The sequence below is a fragment of the Lathyrus oleraceus genome, chromosome 3, assembly GCF_024323335.1.
Source record: "Lathyrus oleraceus cultivar Zhongwan6 chromosome 3, CAAS_Psat_ZW6_1.0, whole genome shotgun sequence".
Lineage (NCBI taxonomy): Eukaryota > Viridiplantae > Streptophyta > Magnoliopsida > Fabales > Fabaceae > Lathyrus > Lathyrus oleraceus.
In genome coordinates, this window is record NC_066581.1 from 343,503,083 (window position 1) to 343,519,260 (window position 16,178).

At 37.4% G+C, this 16,178-nt stretch overlaps 1 pseudogene; it reads left to right on the forward strand.

The window, feature by feature from the left end:
- Positions 1 to 15,935, forward strand: part of LOC127131207 (uncharacterized) — a 38,213-nt pseudogene extending 22,278 nt beyond the window's left edge.
- The last annotated feature ends 243 nt before the right edge of the window (positions 15,936 to 16,178 follow it).

Consider the following 16,178-nt stretch of genomic DNA (forward strand, 5'->3'; position numbering starts at 1 on the left):
TAGAAAAAATAAGGGTCATCAGATCTCCCTCATAAATTGAGGTGGCAAACCTGATGGCCACACGCGTGTGTTCCATGGTGGACTCTATTCAACTCAATGTACGCATGGTAACCAGATGCAACGGTCTAGATTAGAACATCCATGCTTGATCAGATGGCCAGGAAGTGTGACAACACATCACGGGAGCTAGGGCTCCGATCATCTTCTCTGGTGACCTTCACCGGACTGGTCCAACTTCATCTCAATGGAAAATGAAAAACAAGGACACTATTTCAAAGAGAAAATGCCCAGGATCACGAATCTGGCCTCAATTTCTCCAATTCCAAGTATATAAAAAGATACAGGGATTTGAATTTTGAGGATCATGAACTGAGTTGCTTTGATTTGACCTCAAAGCAACTCAATCTTGTTGTCTATATTGGTAGGACTTCAGCCAACCAAAAATCACAAAGAATAGTGAAGAATTGAGAGAGAATCAAAGAGATGAAAATTCTAGAAAATCACCTTCGAGTGAGCTTCAAACTTGCTTGATCTTGCTTCCAATTGGCCTAGGCTTAACATCAGAAGCTTATAGGAGTTGAATTGGATCAAGGAGAAGCTTGGATTCTTGGAGTTTCAATCTTAAAACAGAAGGAGATTTGAAACTTGATTTTCAAAAGAAAACCTTCAAGTTTATGCTTTAATGGTGAGGGTTTGGATTGCAGGTTCAAAGCTTGGGCATGAGATCCTTATTTCTGAGCCAAAAGGGTCTTATTTATAGGCTATGCATTTTATTTCCACACACTTCAAAAATTGGCCAAAAATAGCAATGTTCTTGCATGCTTGCATGGGTGTGTGATAGGTCCATCAAATGATGCTATCAGGTTTAAAATCATTCATGTGCAATGCTGAAATCATGTCATGTAGTCATGCAATGGAGATTGAAATGTGAATGTCAAATTCATCCAAATGAACCTTTGAAAAGAACCCATGCGTAAGTCCTTCTATTCTTGGCCAAAGGAGATAATCTTGGACTTTTTGGAAAGGTGAGGTCAAGGGGAACAACTCTCATGTTGAACACTTTTCCATTTGAATCAGGGATTATGATGAGTTTTGAGGTGAAAGTTTGGAAAATCAAACATATTTGAAAATTTTCTAAGTACCAAGTCAAATGTTCACTTCTTCCACCTTGAATAACTTTTGTCATGGGCTTCAAATGGGAAACGTTCCTTCATAAAATCTGTAGCTATTTCAATAATCTTCAATTTGGTCACAAATTTGACCTCATTTGGATTTGGCAAGAAGGAGTTATGCATTTTAGAAGATGAGGAAAATCACTTGTTCAATGGTAGTGGCCCAAAATAACCTATAATGTTTCTTCTTGGCACATGCATTTGAAAGTTGAATTTAAACTCATTCTAAGAATAAAAGTTGGAAAGGACATCGTGAATTTGATCATGAAACTTGAATGGATTTCATATCATAAAAATTGAGCAAGTTATGGTTCTTGGAAGTTGACCTTCTAACTAGGGTTCAGACAAAATGACCTATAATCTTTCATCATAAAAAATGACTTTCCATGAAAAACTAGATCTTTACTTCAACATGCAAGTTGTTTGGAATGTCATAAGGAGTCACCTTTCTCTTGGAAGAATTTTCATATGACAAAATTTGTAGGAGATAGGGTCTAGGGAACCCCAGTTTTGACTAGTTAACTTTCTCTGGTCAACCACCATGAACCAACATGCAAACTTGAAGTTATATTGATATTTTGCACTCATGGAGGATCATATACGTATAATATGATGTAATATGAAGTATCCCTTAAAATATTTGATCAAACGATGAAGAAACTTGCTAGGGAAGTCACACAAGATACCTAGATGAATTAGGGTTTCCAAGGAAAACAAGCTTCAAACTCTTGATGATTTCTTGATCAAAAATGATATGTGAAGACCATGGGGATCCATATATGATGTCTAGAGTCAATGTGAACCATCTCTTGATTGATCTCCTTGTATTGAGGGTCTCAAACCCCAGATATGAGCTTGATGGACCATGGGTGAACACACACACTACCTACAAAAGAAGTAAACTATACATAGACATATTTTTGGTATTTTGGTTAGTAAATGATGAAAAACAAAGTATGATACAATAAAATATGCTTGGTGATCTCTCCCAATGGAAACCCAATGAATGCGGGGTAAGGAGGATGCCAAGGTGTGATCCCAAAGTTAATGCATATGAGGAGATAGCATGAGGGATCTTAGGGTCAAAATTGGGGTCTTACAGCTGCCCCTATTTAAGGACATTCTAACTAAGGATGTGAAGGTTAAATTCTTCATATGAACTCAGTAGAATGGACTTAAATAACAACATATAAAAACAAATTTTGGTCTCTAAGAGACCTCATGATGTATATGATATGAATGTTAAAATAATCTTCATGGGTAATATATTACCACAAAGGAAAAGAATCGGGAGAGACTGAAAGTCCACAGGAGCATAATGCATTCCATAAGGGAAACTCATTGGGGAGACATAGACTCTCGGGGGATAAGAGTTGTGTGTAGGCCAGACTACGACTTGAAAACTGCTGGAGACACGAGGGGAATTTCCATGAAAAAAAATCAATGGAAGAACTCGGTCGGGGATAAGGGAAATCTATAGGGGAACGGGTATATCAGAACAAAGCTGAAATACCTGAAATAAACTCAACTGGGGAAGAATGATCTTCAACCCAGGAGTACCAGAAATATATTATCTATTACCGGTTACTGGGTAGGAAGATAATATACTCTGTCAGAGGGACATCCGTTACCGATTAGGGTAAACATATCAAGGATGACTCGCTGAGGAAAAAGAGGTGTATTCGTTACCGGTTACTAGGTAAGAATAGCCTGCTGGGGGAAATGATCAAATAGGATTTACAACTACCGGTTACTAGGTAGAAGACCAAAGAGAGAATATATGTCCCCAGTTAAAGTGAACATATCAAGGATAGACTCAAAGAAAGAATATCCGTCATCGGTTAGGATGAACATATCAAGGATAGACTGCCAGGGAGAAAATAGAATTATATATATATATATATATATATATATATATATATATATATATATCAGTTACTACATAGAATACCAAAGAGAGAATATCCGTCACCGGTTAGGATTTACAACTACCCGTTACTGGGTAGAAGACCAAAGAGAGAGTATTCGTCACTTAATTAAAGTGAACATATCAAGGATAGCTCAAAGGAAACAATAGGATTTATATCTACCGGTTACTGGGCAGAAGACCGCAAAGAGGAGAAAATTCGTCATCAGTTAAGATGAACATATCAAGGATTAACTCTCTGAGGAATGAAAATAGGGATTACAATTACCTGTTTACTGGGTAGAAAACCACAAAGGAAGAATATCCGTCATCGGTTAGGATGAACATATCAAGGATAGACTGCCTAGGGAAACGTGAAAGCGAATCCGCTGGGGAAAACAAAGCAAGTAAATTACATTTACCGGATATTGGGAAAAAGTAAAGTATTCAAAAGTTGAGAAGAATATTACCAGTTACTGAGTAATAGACTCCCAGGGGACCAAAATATCCATCTAGGTATTAACTAGAAAGAAACTGTCAAACAAAGACTCAGCCCAATGAGGATATAACTCAATGGGAGTGATTACATCCAGATAATTAGCTGGGGAGGAAATTGAAATAATAATCATCCACGAGGAAGTAACTCAGTAGGGGAATGGGAAAGGTTAAACTCTTTTTACTTAAGAGGCTGACACTCTATAATTGAAGGAGGATAGACGAACCAAACCTGTATGGGGAGATAATATCACTAAAGCATGGGGGATAATAATAAAGGAATCAAATTCAATAAAATGCATAATGAAATATCTGATGTTGTGTTTTATGTATGAATATGTATGTATATGATTATCATTATGCTGACAAAACAACACAAAAGATACATATTATAGATTAAAATCATCGCTACAACACTCGGCTAATCTCAACAAGATGGAAATACCCAACTAGAGAAAAAATAATGGGGATGAACATAAATCATCTGGCTCTGAATAACTCAATCCTGGATGGGGAGAGAGAAAGGATCTGCTGAGGATCCAAATTGTCAACTCTGCAGGGAATTTTAGGTCAACACCATATCAAATGGGAGACAACCCTGCAGGGAACCAAACACTGCTCAGAATCCAAAACTGTCGAAAATGAGAGATCTTCGATATCTAAAGATGAACTCCTGCGGGGAAAACAAGAGATCAAACTCTGCACGGGGATCTAAGAAAATTGTTGAGGATGCTATGACCAAGATCGCTGCATTCCCCAAAAAATCATCAAATTCCTTTAGGAAATTGCAAAATAAACCAATTCCAAGGAAAAGATAAACATATCTTATGCACTGTCGAAGCTTATGCAATACAAATATGAAAATGGAAACCAAATAAAGGTTCTAGATCTCCGGAGTCCAACCATAAATTGGAGGATACCCATATGAGCACCACAGCTGGGGAAAATGGATTGATCATCAGCTAAACTCTACTGGGGATGTGAACTCACAACTCTGCTGGGGATACCTGACAAAATGTTGGGGAGAAGTTTCCACAAAATTGCTTGGGGAAGACCAACAAGGCTTCTCACTTCGAGACTTACCTGTTCTCAGATTGCTGTTGATATTTCTTGCTGAAATCGATTATTCTTAAAGTAATTGTGCTTTTTATTATGTTTAAGAAAAATAATTTGTATTCATTAATTTATTTCAAAATTATCATCATAAAAATTCAATTTTATTTAGCAGAAGTAAATAAGAGTAGAAATAATTGTATAAAAAAGCTCAACTTTATTTAATAGAATGGTATTGTGTAAATGACAAGACTCCAAAGATATTTACAAAGGTTGAAAATGGTAATTTACATGGAAAAGAGCTACATTGAATACAATGATCACTACTCTCCCTACCGTCTTTAATATCCACTGTGCTTTTGTCTTCAGTTGAGAATGATGAATCAGACTCAAACGCCTTGCTCAAAACTGTCTCCATGATTAGGACCAATCGAGTGTAGTTACTTGCCATAATCCCTAATTTTTGCCTAGATTACCCCAAGGTGGGGTACATAATCTACCGGGATAATTTTCTATTTTATGTCTCTAACTTTTGTCTGGATTGGTCTTTCGGGTTTTCAATCCACCGAGATGCTTATTTTTTGCCTAAGTCGCCCTTTCGGGTTTTCAACTTAGCAAGCAGTTATTTTCCTTCTTTAGGCAAAGTCTTTCTTGACTGCATCGACATTCACAGGACGAGTGAACTCTGCACCATCCATAGTTGTGAGAATCAAAGCACCACCTGAAAAGGCTCCCCTAACAACGTATGTGCCTTCATAATTAGGAGTCCATTTGCCCCTAGCATCAGGTTTGAAAGATAAAATCTTCTTGAGCACAAGGTCACCTTCTCTAAACATACAAGGACTGACCTTCTTATCAAATGCCTTCTTCATTCTTTGCTGATATAACTGACCCTGACACATGGCATTCAATCTCTTCTCTTCAATTAAATTGAGCTAGTCATATCTGGTCTGACACCATTCGACTTATGTCAACTTGGATTCCATCAAGACACGCAATGATGGGATCTCAACCTCTACTGGGAGCACATATTCCATGCCATAAACGAGAGAGAAAGGGGTTGTCCTTGTTGAAGTGCAGACGGATGTACGGTACCCATGCAAAGCAAATGAGAGCATCTCATGCCAATCTTTGTACGTCACAACCATCTTCTGAATGATCTTCTTAATGTTCTTGTTTGCAGCTTCAACAAACCCATTTATCTTAGGTCTATAGGGAGAAGAATTATGATGTGCAATCTTGAAGTCTTTGCAAAGAGATTCCACCATATTATTATTCAAGTTAGGTCCATTATCAATAATGATCTTACTTGGCACACCATACCGGCATATAATATGATTCTTGATAAACCTCACAACAACTTGCTTGGTTACATTTACGTACGATGTCGCTTCAACCCACATTGTGAAGTAATCAATGGCCACCAGAATGAAACGATGTTCGTTCGAAGCTTTAGGATTAATCATACCAATCATATCAATTCCCCACATGGAGAAGGGCCATGGGGAATAAATGACATTCAACAATGTTGGAGGAACATGAATCTTATCTGCATAAATTTGACACATATGACACTTCTTCACAAACTTGCAACAGTTAGATTCCATTGTCAGCCAATAGTAACCTGCTCTCAACATCTTCTTTGGCATAGCATGTCCATTAGAATGAGTACCAAAGGAACCTTCATCGACCTCAGTCATTAATAAGTCTGCTTCGTGTCTATCCATGCATCTGAGAAAAACTATAACGAAGTTTCTCTTGTAAAGCATGTCACCATTCAGGTAAAAGTTGTCAGCTAATCTTCTTCAAGTCTTCTTATCATTCAAAGATTCCCCAGACGGGTAAATCTGACTTTGGAGGAAACATTTGATATCAAAATACCATGGGTTTTCATCTTTGACTTCTTCAACAAAAAATACATTAGTTGGCCTATCAAGATGCATCATAGTCAAATTAGGAACTTCATTCCAAAGTTTTACAATAATCATTGAAGTCAACGTTGCAAGAGCATATGCCATCCGATTTTCATCTCGAGGGATATGATGAAACTAAACCTTTGTAAAGAAAGTTGAAATCCTCCTCGCATAATCTCTATATGGTATTAAACCAGGTTGATTCGTCTCCCATTCACCTTTGATCTGATTCACAACCAATATTGAATCTCCATAGACATTGAGATATTTGATTCTGAGATCAATGGCCTCTTCAAGCCCCATAATAAAAGCTTCATACTCAGCCATATTGTTTGTACACTTGAAAGTTAATCTAGTTGTAAACGAAAAATAAGTGCCTTGAGGAGTAATAATCACTGCCCCAATGCCATTACCATATGAATTAACAACTCTATCAAATACCATGCCCTAACGGGAACTAGGTTTTGGCCCTTCTTCAAGCAATGGTTCATCACAATCTTTCATTTTCAACAACAAAATATCTTCGTCAGGAAAATCATACTGCACAGACTGGTAATCTTCAATTGGTTGGTGAGCCAAATGGTCAGCCACGACACTACCTTTAATAGATTTTTGAGATCGGTATTCAATATCATACTCAGATAACAACCTCTGCCAACAAGAAACTCTCCCAATTAAAGCAGGCTTCTCAAATATGTATTTGATTGGATCAATTTTGGATATCAACCAAGTAGTATGATTCAACATATACTGGCGCAGACGCTTAGCATCCCAAGCCAATGCGCAACATGTCTTTTCAAGCATAGAATACCGAGTCTCACAGTCGATGAATTTCTTACCGAGGTAGTAAATTGCATATTTTTTCTTCCTAGATTCATCTTGTTGACCAAGAACACAACCCATACTCTCAAGTATTTGAATGTGCTTGAAGAAAGTATGGGTTGTGTTCTGGGTCAGCAAGACGAAACTGGAAAGAAAGAGTATGCAATTTACTACCTCAGTAAGAAATTCATCGACTGTGAGACTCGGCATTCTATGCTTGAAAAGACATGTTGCGCATTGGCTTGGGCTGCTAAGCGTCTGCGCCAATATATGTTGAATCATACTACTTGGTTGATATCCAAAATGGATCCAATCAAGTATATTTTTGAGAAACCTGCTTTAACTGGGAGGACTGCCCGTTGGCAGATGTTGTTATCTGAGTATGATATCGAATACCGATCTCAAGAAACTATTAAAGGAAGTGTCTTGGCTGACCATTTCGCTCACAAATCTATGGAAGATTATCAGTCAGTGCAGTATGATTTTCCTGATGAAGAGATCTTGTATCTGAAAATGAAAGATTATGATGAATCATTGCTTGAAGGGCCAGAACCTGGTTCTCGTTGGGGCATGGTATTTGATGGAGCTGTTAATCAATACGGTAATGGCATTGGGGAAGTGATTATTACTCCTTAAGGCACTCATTTTCCGTTTACAACTAGATTGATTTTCAAGTGTACAAATAATACGGCTGAGTATGAAGCTTGCATTATAGAGCTTGAAGAGGCCATTGATCTCAGAATCAAGTATTTGGACGTCTATGGAGATTCAGCTTTGGTTGTGAATGAAATCAAAGGTGGATGGGAGACGAATCAACCCGGTTTGATACCATATAGAGATTATGTGAGGAGGATTTCAACTTTCTTTACAAAGGTTGAGTTTCATCATATCCCTCGAGATGAAAACCGGATGGCAAATGCTCTTGCAATGTTGACTTCAATGATTATAGTGAAGTATTGGATTGAAGTTCCTAATTTGATTGTGATGCATCTTGATAGGCCAGCTCATGTGTTTATTGTTGAAGAGATCAAAGATAAGAAGTCGTGGTATTATGATATCAAGTGTTTTCTCCAAAGTCAAATTTACCCGCCTGAGGCATCTTTGAAAGATAAGAAGACTTTGAGAAGATCAACTGGAAACTTCTTCCTGAATGGTGATGTGCTTTACAAGAGAAACTTCGATATGGTTTTGCTCAGATGCATGGATAAACACGAAGCAGACTTATTGATGACTAAAGTCCACGAAGGTTCCTTTGGTACTCATTCCAATGGACATGCTATGGCTAAGAAGATGTTGAGAGCAAGTTACTATTCGCTGACAATGGAATCTGATTGTTGCATGTTTGTGAAGAAATGCCACAAGTGTCAAATTTATGCAGATAAGATTCATGTTCCTCCGACACTATTGAATGTCATTTCCTCTCTGTGGCCCTTCTCTATGTGGGGAATTTACATGATTGGCATGATTGAGCCCAAAGCTTCGAACAAACATCGCTTTATTCTGGTGGCTATTGACTACTTCACAATGTGGGTTGAAGCGGCATCGTATGCAAATATGACCAAGCAAGTTTTTGTAAGGTTTATCAAGAATCAGATTATTTTGAAATTGAATTTAAAAATCAAAATCATGTTTTTCTTAAAATAATAAAAGCAATTAATTTTTTAAGAGCAACCGATTCCATTAAAGGAACATCAACAGTAGTCTGAGAATAGGTAAGTCCCAAAATGTGAAGCATTGTTGGTCTTCCCCAAGCAGTTGGTTCGATCATCTTTTCCTAACAACAACTCAATTTCCCCCGCTCGAGTCGTCAGCAGAGTTTGTGTCTGATCCCTGTTAGCACTAATTCTTGAACAATATTTCTGGTCCTCTGCAAGGTTGTCTCTCATTAGATATGGTGTTGACCTAAAATTCCCCGCAGAATTGAAGGTGTAGATCCTCAGCAAATTTGTCCCCTTTCCCCATCCAGGGTCGAGCCTTCGAGGCGGATAATTCATGTTCATCCTTAACATCTCTTTCTCCAGTTGATGCCTCCATCCTGTCGAGATCGGCCAAGTGTTGTAACAATGATTCAGACCATTAACATTTATATCCTTGTGATTGTTTTGTCAGCATAATCATCATATATACATATACATATACATCCATAAATTTCATTATTTCATTATTATTGCATTTTGTGATTCATTCTTTTTCTGATCCTCTACAATGGCGGTATTCTCTCCCCCATACAGATTTGGTGTGTCTGTCCTCATTAAATTATAGAGTGTCAACCTCCTTAAGCAGAAAGAATTTAACCTTTCTCATTCCCCACTGAGTTATTTCCTCGTGAATGGTCATTATTTCAGCTTCCTCCCTAGTTGATTACCTGGATGGAACCACTCCCCCTAAGATATATCCTCATTGGGTTGAGTCTTTGATTGACTTTTTCTTTCTAGATCTTGCCTAAATGGATACCTTGATTCCCCGAGAGCCTGTTACCCAGTAACTAGTAACGTTCTTCTCGATTTGTGAGTACTTTACTTTTTCCCAATACCCGGTAATAGTAATCTACTTCCTTTTATTTTTCCCAGCGGATCCATTTTCACGTTTCCCTTTGAGTCTATCCTTGATATATTCATCTTAACCAATGACGGATATTCTCGTTTTGGTATTCTACCAAGTAAAAGGTAGTTGTAATCCCTATTTTATTCCCTATAGGGTTAATCCTTGATATGTTCATCCTAACCAATGAAGAATTTCATTCTCTTTGCGGTTTTCTGTCCAGTAACCGGTAGTCGTAAATCCTACTTTCCCTTGCGGAGTTTATCCTTGATATGTTCGTCTTAACCGATGACAAATATTCTCTTTTTGGTATTTTATCCAGTAATTGGTAGATGTAATTCCTATTTCTCCCCTCGGAGTCTATCCTTGATATATTCATCCTAACCGGTGACGGATATTCTCTTTTCGGTATTCTATCCAGTAATTGATAGATGTAATTCCTACTTTTTCCCGACAGTCTATTTCTCCCCTTTGAGTTTATGCTTGATATGTTCACTTTAACCAGTGACAAATATTCTCTTTCTTTGCGGTGTTATTCCTAGTAACCGGTAGTTGTAAATCCTATTTGGCTTTTCCCCAGTTGGTTATTCTTACCAGTAACTGGTAATGAATACACCTTTTGTTGCCCTCAGGGAGTTATCCTTGATATGTATACCCTAACCGGTAACGGATGTCCTCTCTATCAGATTATGTTATCTCCTTACCTAGTAACCGGTGATGGATAATATACTTCTGTCACTCCTGTGTTGAAGTTCATTTCTTCTCCAGTTAAGTTTGAGTGCATATTTCCTCAGTGAAATCACTATTTCCTGTTTGGGTCGAGTATTTCAGTTTTGCCCTGATTTACCCGTTTCCCCTGCAGATTTTTCCTTTATCCTCGGTTGAGTCTTTCCATAGATTTATTTTCATGGAATCCCTTGTGTCCCCCAGCAATTTTAAGTCGTAGCTTGACCTACGCACAACTTTTTATCCCATAAAATCTCTGTCTCCCCAGTGAGTTGTTCCTTATGGAAAGCATTATGCTCCTGTGGACTTTTGGTCTCTCCGGATTCTTTTCCTTTGTGGCAACATTTTTCCACAAAAATTATTTTTAACATTTCATATCATATGCATCATGAGGTCTCTTAGGGACCAAAATTTGTTTCTATATGTTGTTATTTAAGTCCATTCTACTGAGTCGATATGAAGGTTTTAACCTTCACCTCCTCAGCTAGAATGTTCTTAAATAAGGGCAGCTGTAATACCCCAATTTTGACCCTAAGATCCCTCATGATATCTCATCATATGCATTAGCATTGGGATCACACATTGGGATCCTCCTTACCCCTTGTTCATTGGGTTTGCATTGGGAGAGATCACCAAGCACAATTTGATTGTATCATACTTTGTTTTTCATTATTCACTAACCAAAATACCAAAAATATGTCAATGTATAGTTTGTTGCTTTTGTAGGTAGTGTGTATGCTCACACATGCTCTATCAAGCTCATATCTAGGGTTTAAAACCCTCAATGCAAGGAGCACAATAAAGAATTAGTTTACATAGGATCTAAGCATAATATATGGATCCCCATGATCTTCACATGTTATTTTGATCAAGAAATCATCAAGAGTTTGGAGTTGGTTTGCCTTGGAAACCCTAATTCATCTTGGTATCTTATGTGACTTTTCCAACAAGTTTCTTCAACAATTGATCAAATATTTCAAGGGATACTTCACATTACACCATCTTATGTATCTATGATCCTTCATGAGTCCCAAAAGTCAAGATAATGTCAAGCTAGCAAGTTAGTTCATGGTGATTGATCAGAGAACGTCAACTGGTTAAAACTGGGGTTCCCTAGACCCTATATCCTACAATTTATATCATATGAAACTTATTCCAAGAGAAACATTACTCAAAATTACATTCCGAACAACTTTAATGTGGAAGTCTAGATCTATTTTGATTGGAAAGTCATTTTTTATGGTGAAAGTTATAGGTCATTTTGTTTGAACCCTAGTTTGAAGGTCAATTTCCTAAGACCATAACTTGCTCACTTTTTATGAGATGGAATCCATTAAAATTGCATGATCAAATTCAAGATGTTTACTTCAACTTTTATGTTTGGAGGAAGTTCAAATTCAACTTTCAAATGCATGTGCCAAGAGGAAACATTATACGTCACTTTGGACCAATATCATTGAACAAGTGATTTTCCTCAACATCTAAAATGCGTAACTCCTACATGCCAAACCCAAATAAGGTCAAATTTGTTACCAAATTTAATAGGTTTGAAAGAGATACAACTTTTATGAAGAAACGTTTCTCATTTGAAGTCCATAGAAAAAGTTATTCAAGGTGGAAGAAGTGAACATTTGACTTAGGACTTAGAAAATTTTCAAAAATATTTGATTTACCAAACTTCCACCTCAAAATTCATCATGATACAAGATTCAAATAAAAAAGTGTTCAACATGAAAGTTGTTCCCCTTAATCTCAACTTTCCAAAAAGTCTAAGATCGTCTCATTTGGCCAAAGTATGAGTTACTTACGCATGGGTGTAAGTTAAGGGACCATTTGGATAATTTCAACTTCCATTTTTCACACACATTTGCATGGACTTCTAACAAGATTTCAGCATGATGCACACTCAAATGTGGATTAGATCACATCATCTCATGGGCCTAGCACACGCCCATGCAACCATGCAAGGGAGAATTTCAAAATTTTCCAAAATTGGAAGTGTGTGGAAATCAATCTCATGGCCTATAAATAAGACCCTCATTGCTCAGAATTAAGGACCTCATGCCCAAGCTTTGAACCTGCAACCTCAAACCCTCACCATTGAAGGATAAACTTGAAGATTTTCTTTGAAAATCGAGTTTCAATTCTCCATCTGTTTTGTGATTGAAACTCCAAGAGTCCATCCCTTTCTTTGATCCATTTCCCTTCCATCAAGCATCTGAAGCAAGGCCAAACATAATTGAAAGCAAGATCGTGTCAATCTGAAGCTCCACTGAAGGTGAATTTTCAGAATTTTCATCTCTTCGATCCTCCCTCAATTCTTCACTATTCTTGTTGATTTTGGGTTTTATGAAGTCCTATCAATGTAGGCAAGAAGATTGAGTTGCTTTGAGGTCAAATCGAAGCAAATCAGTTCATGATCCTTAAAATTCAAATCCCTGTATCTTTTTATATACTTGGAATTGGGCAAAATTGAGGCCAGATTCGAGCTCCTGAGCATTTTTTCTTTAAATCCATGTCCTTGTTTTTCATTTTGGTGATGGTTGATGGTGGACCAGTCCGGTGATGTCCACCAGAGAAGAAAACCGGAGCCATAACTTCGGTGATGTGTTGTCACACATTTCAGCCATAGAAGCCAATTGAAATATTTTAATCCCGTGGGTTGCTTCTGATTACCACAAGTGTGGGACAATTGACTGGAGAGCATGTGGAACGCGTGTTTCCAACCATCTGATCTGCCACCTCAATTAATGAGGGAGATCAGATGGCTCTCCTTTTTTTGAATTTCTGATTATTTCATTTAATCCATATTTTTAATTAATTCATATCAATCTCATTTTAAATCCAAAAAATATAGGACTTTCACCAAAAAAATTCAAAAATTTACCTCTTTCATTTTCTGAATTAAAATTATTTTTTGGATTAACTTTGATATTTTTTATGAATTAATTGTTTTTGTGCATATTTTTAATTGTTTAAAAATACTTATGACTTTTCAAAAATTATGAAATTTTTTGTCTAAGGTCCTTTGACCTTGTTTGGCCTTGGATAAATCTCTTGGCCATTTATTTGGTGTTTTGAAGAGGTTTTAGGTTTTTGATCAAACATAATTTAATTTAAATGCATTTTAATTTGATTTTTAATTGATTAATTGTGTAGAAATTATGTTGAGCCATTTTTATTGACTTGTGAAGTTTGACTATGTGTTCGGGCCTTGGTCAAGGTTGATTTGACTTTTGTTGGATTAAAATCATTGGATTTAGGGGATTGATGAAATGTACATTTCATCTCCCAAAATGAATGAAGGATTTTAATTTGATAAAATTCCTCCCATGACCAATTTGTGTTTGTCTCATCTCCCCTCCCTCTTCATCTTCAATCCCATTTTATCCCATCCCTTTCATTGACCAATGAATTCTCAATATCCTAAGGCTAATTGGTTCATCAATAACTTCATGTTAGTTGAACCAATACAAGTATGGATGAGATTAGGTCCATCCTTTGATCATTTTATTTTTGTGTGTGGTATGTTTTAGGAGTATGGTTTATTATACCATATCTCTAACATGCATTAACACCAAAATTTATATTGCCCGGTGTCATACCCCGATTTTGGTCCTGAATTTTTCACTTTTGTTTGGCACTTGGCCTAAGGTTCATGGGGTTGAACGGAATAATCAACATAATGTGTTGAATAATTCTTATGCTACCATCTGCACTTCAAACTTTTGAATATTTGATATGAAGACACAAGATTCACGTGTACAACAAGGGGGATTTGATATTGTGCGCATTGCCATACCACGACACACATGTGTTTGTTCAAATAGTACAGATACTTGACATAAGGAGTGGTACATGGGGGCTTATGGAGGGTGTGAAAGTCTTTGGTACACCACCACCTAGGATGGTTATAGTGCAGCAATGCCTTCGTGACAAGGGTGTATTAGAAGTTCTATGCAATAACACATCTCCATCTAAAAAGTTTCAACCTTCGAAGAATTTCTAAAGATGAATACTGCCAGCAGGCTTTGCTGTCCTTGATAGAAAAGAATCTTCAGGCAATCGGCTGGATGATAGCATGATAAAGGATATGTTTGTATTTTTTGCTTCCTCAAAGTTCAAACATGCATTCCGTTAACACCTCCATTTCTTAGCTGCGCCGTGCAGTGTATCACCGGCCCGCCTATTATCTAAAGTTTTTCACAGATGAAGGTGTTCCTGCTGCAGTTCAGGTTGAAAGTCTTCAGTGCTATGCATTTCTATGTAGTCTGTCACAAGTTAAATGGCAAACTGGATTTTTGGCCGAATTTCCTTCTATCCTTGTTCCATTGGCCGGTGATGATCAGACTGTAAGGGTTCCAAACTGATTGGAAAGTACACAATCATCAAACTAGAGCTATCAGCCCTTGAATCTTGTAGGTGTAGTGTTCTCCTGCAAAAAAAATAAAGAGAGGTTGTTTTATCTCGAGTCAGCAAAGTAACAGAAGACACGAATTGTAAAAGGAAATTCAAATAGAAGGGTAAGGATGTATTGGCTAAAGCTAAAATAGGCACGAAAAAAAAACAGTTACCTTCTTGCTCCAGTCATGTTTGTGAAAATTCCCCTGTTAAACTTTGCATATCTGATGCTAGCACTAGAGTCTTTACTCTTCCAACTGTGCCTAATTTTATCAGCGAAAGTCGTAGATCCTTTGTCAGGCCGGAAGTCGAAGGATGAAGGGGGTGTTAGTGCAGTTGAGGTTCCACCAAACGTGGGTCCTACCATTAAGGCTTCTGCTGCCTCACAGATGGAGTCTGCAATGGCGGCATTATCCGTTGAACTAAGCAAACTACAGACAGGAAGAGCATCCGCTGGAATGATTGATCACATTATCGTAGAAACTGGCGGTGTCAAGATGCATTTGAATCGGTTTGCTCTTGTTTCCGTACTCGATTAAAAAACCTTATCTGTTAATCCTTTTGATCCAGAGACACTTAAACAATTAGAGAACGTCACTGTTTCATTTCCATTAGGATTAAATCCTAAAACAGATGGTGAAAGATTGATTGCTGTCATTCCACCATTGACCAAAGAGCACGTGCAGGCTATGAATAAGTTGGTGACTAAATCTTGCGAGGATACTCGGCAAAGCATTAGAAGAGCTCGACAAACGGCGATGGATGCCATTAAGAAGCTGAACTCCATGTCTTCCCCAAGGATGGCATAAAAAGATTGGAGAAAGAAGTTGATGACTTGACAAAAAATCTATCAAGACTGCGGAAGATATATGCAAGGCAAAAGAGAAGGAAATTAGTCAAGTTTGAGAAAATGCTGTTTGGTGAGGAATTCAAGAAACAAAGACTTACAGCAGCAAACATACCAAGCCAGCTAGACACCATTATCACTACAAAACGAAACAAGCTACAACCTTTTCCAATCAAAGCAACTTGGGCATAACCAATCGGTGATTGTAATACAAATGCTCATTCTTCCAATGCTTGCACATGCCTTTCAAAATGGGCAAAGTTGGGAAGTTGTGAATCCTGCAATTGTAAAAACAATCATAA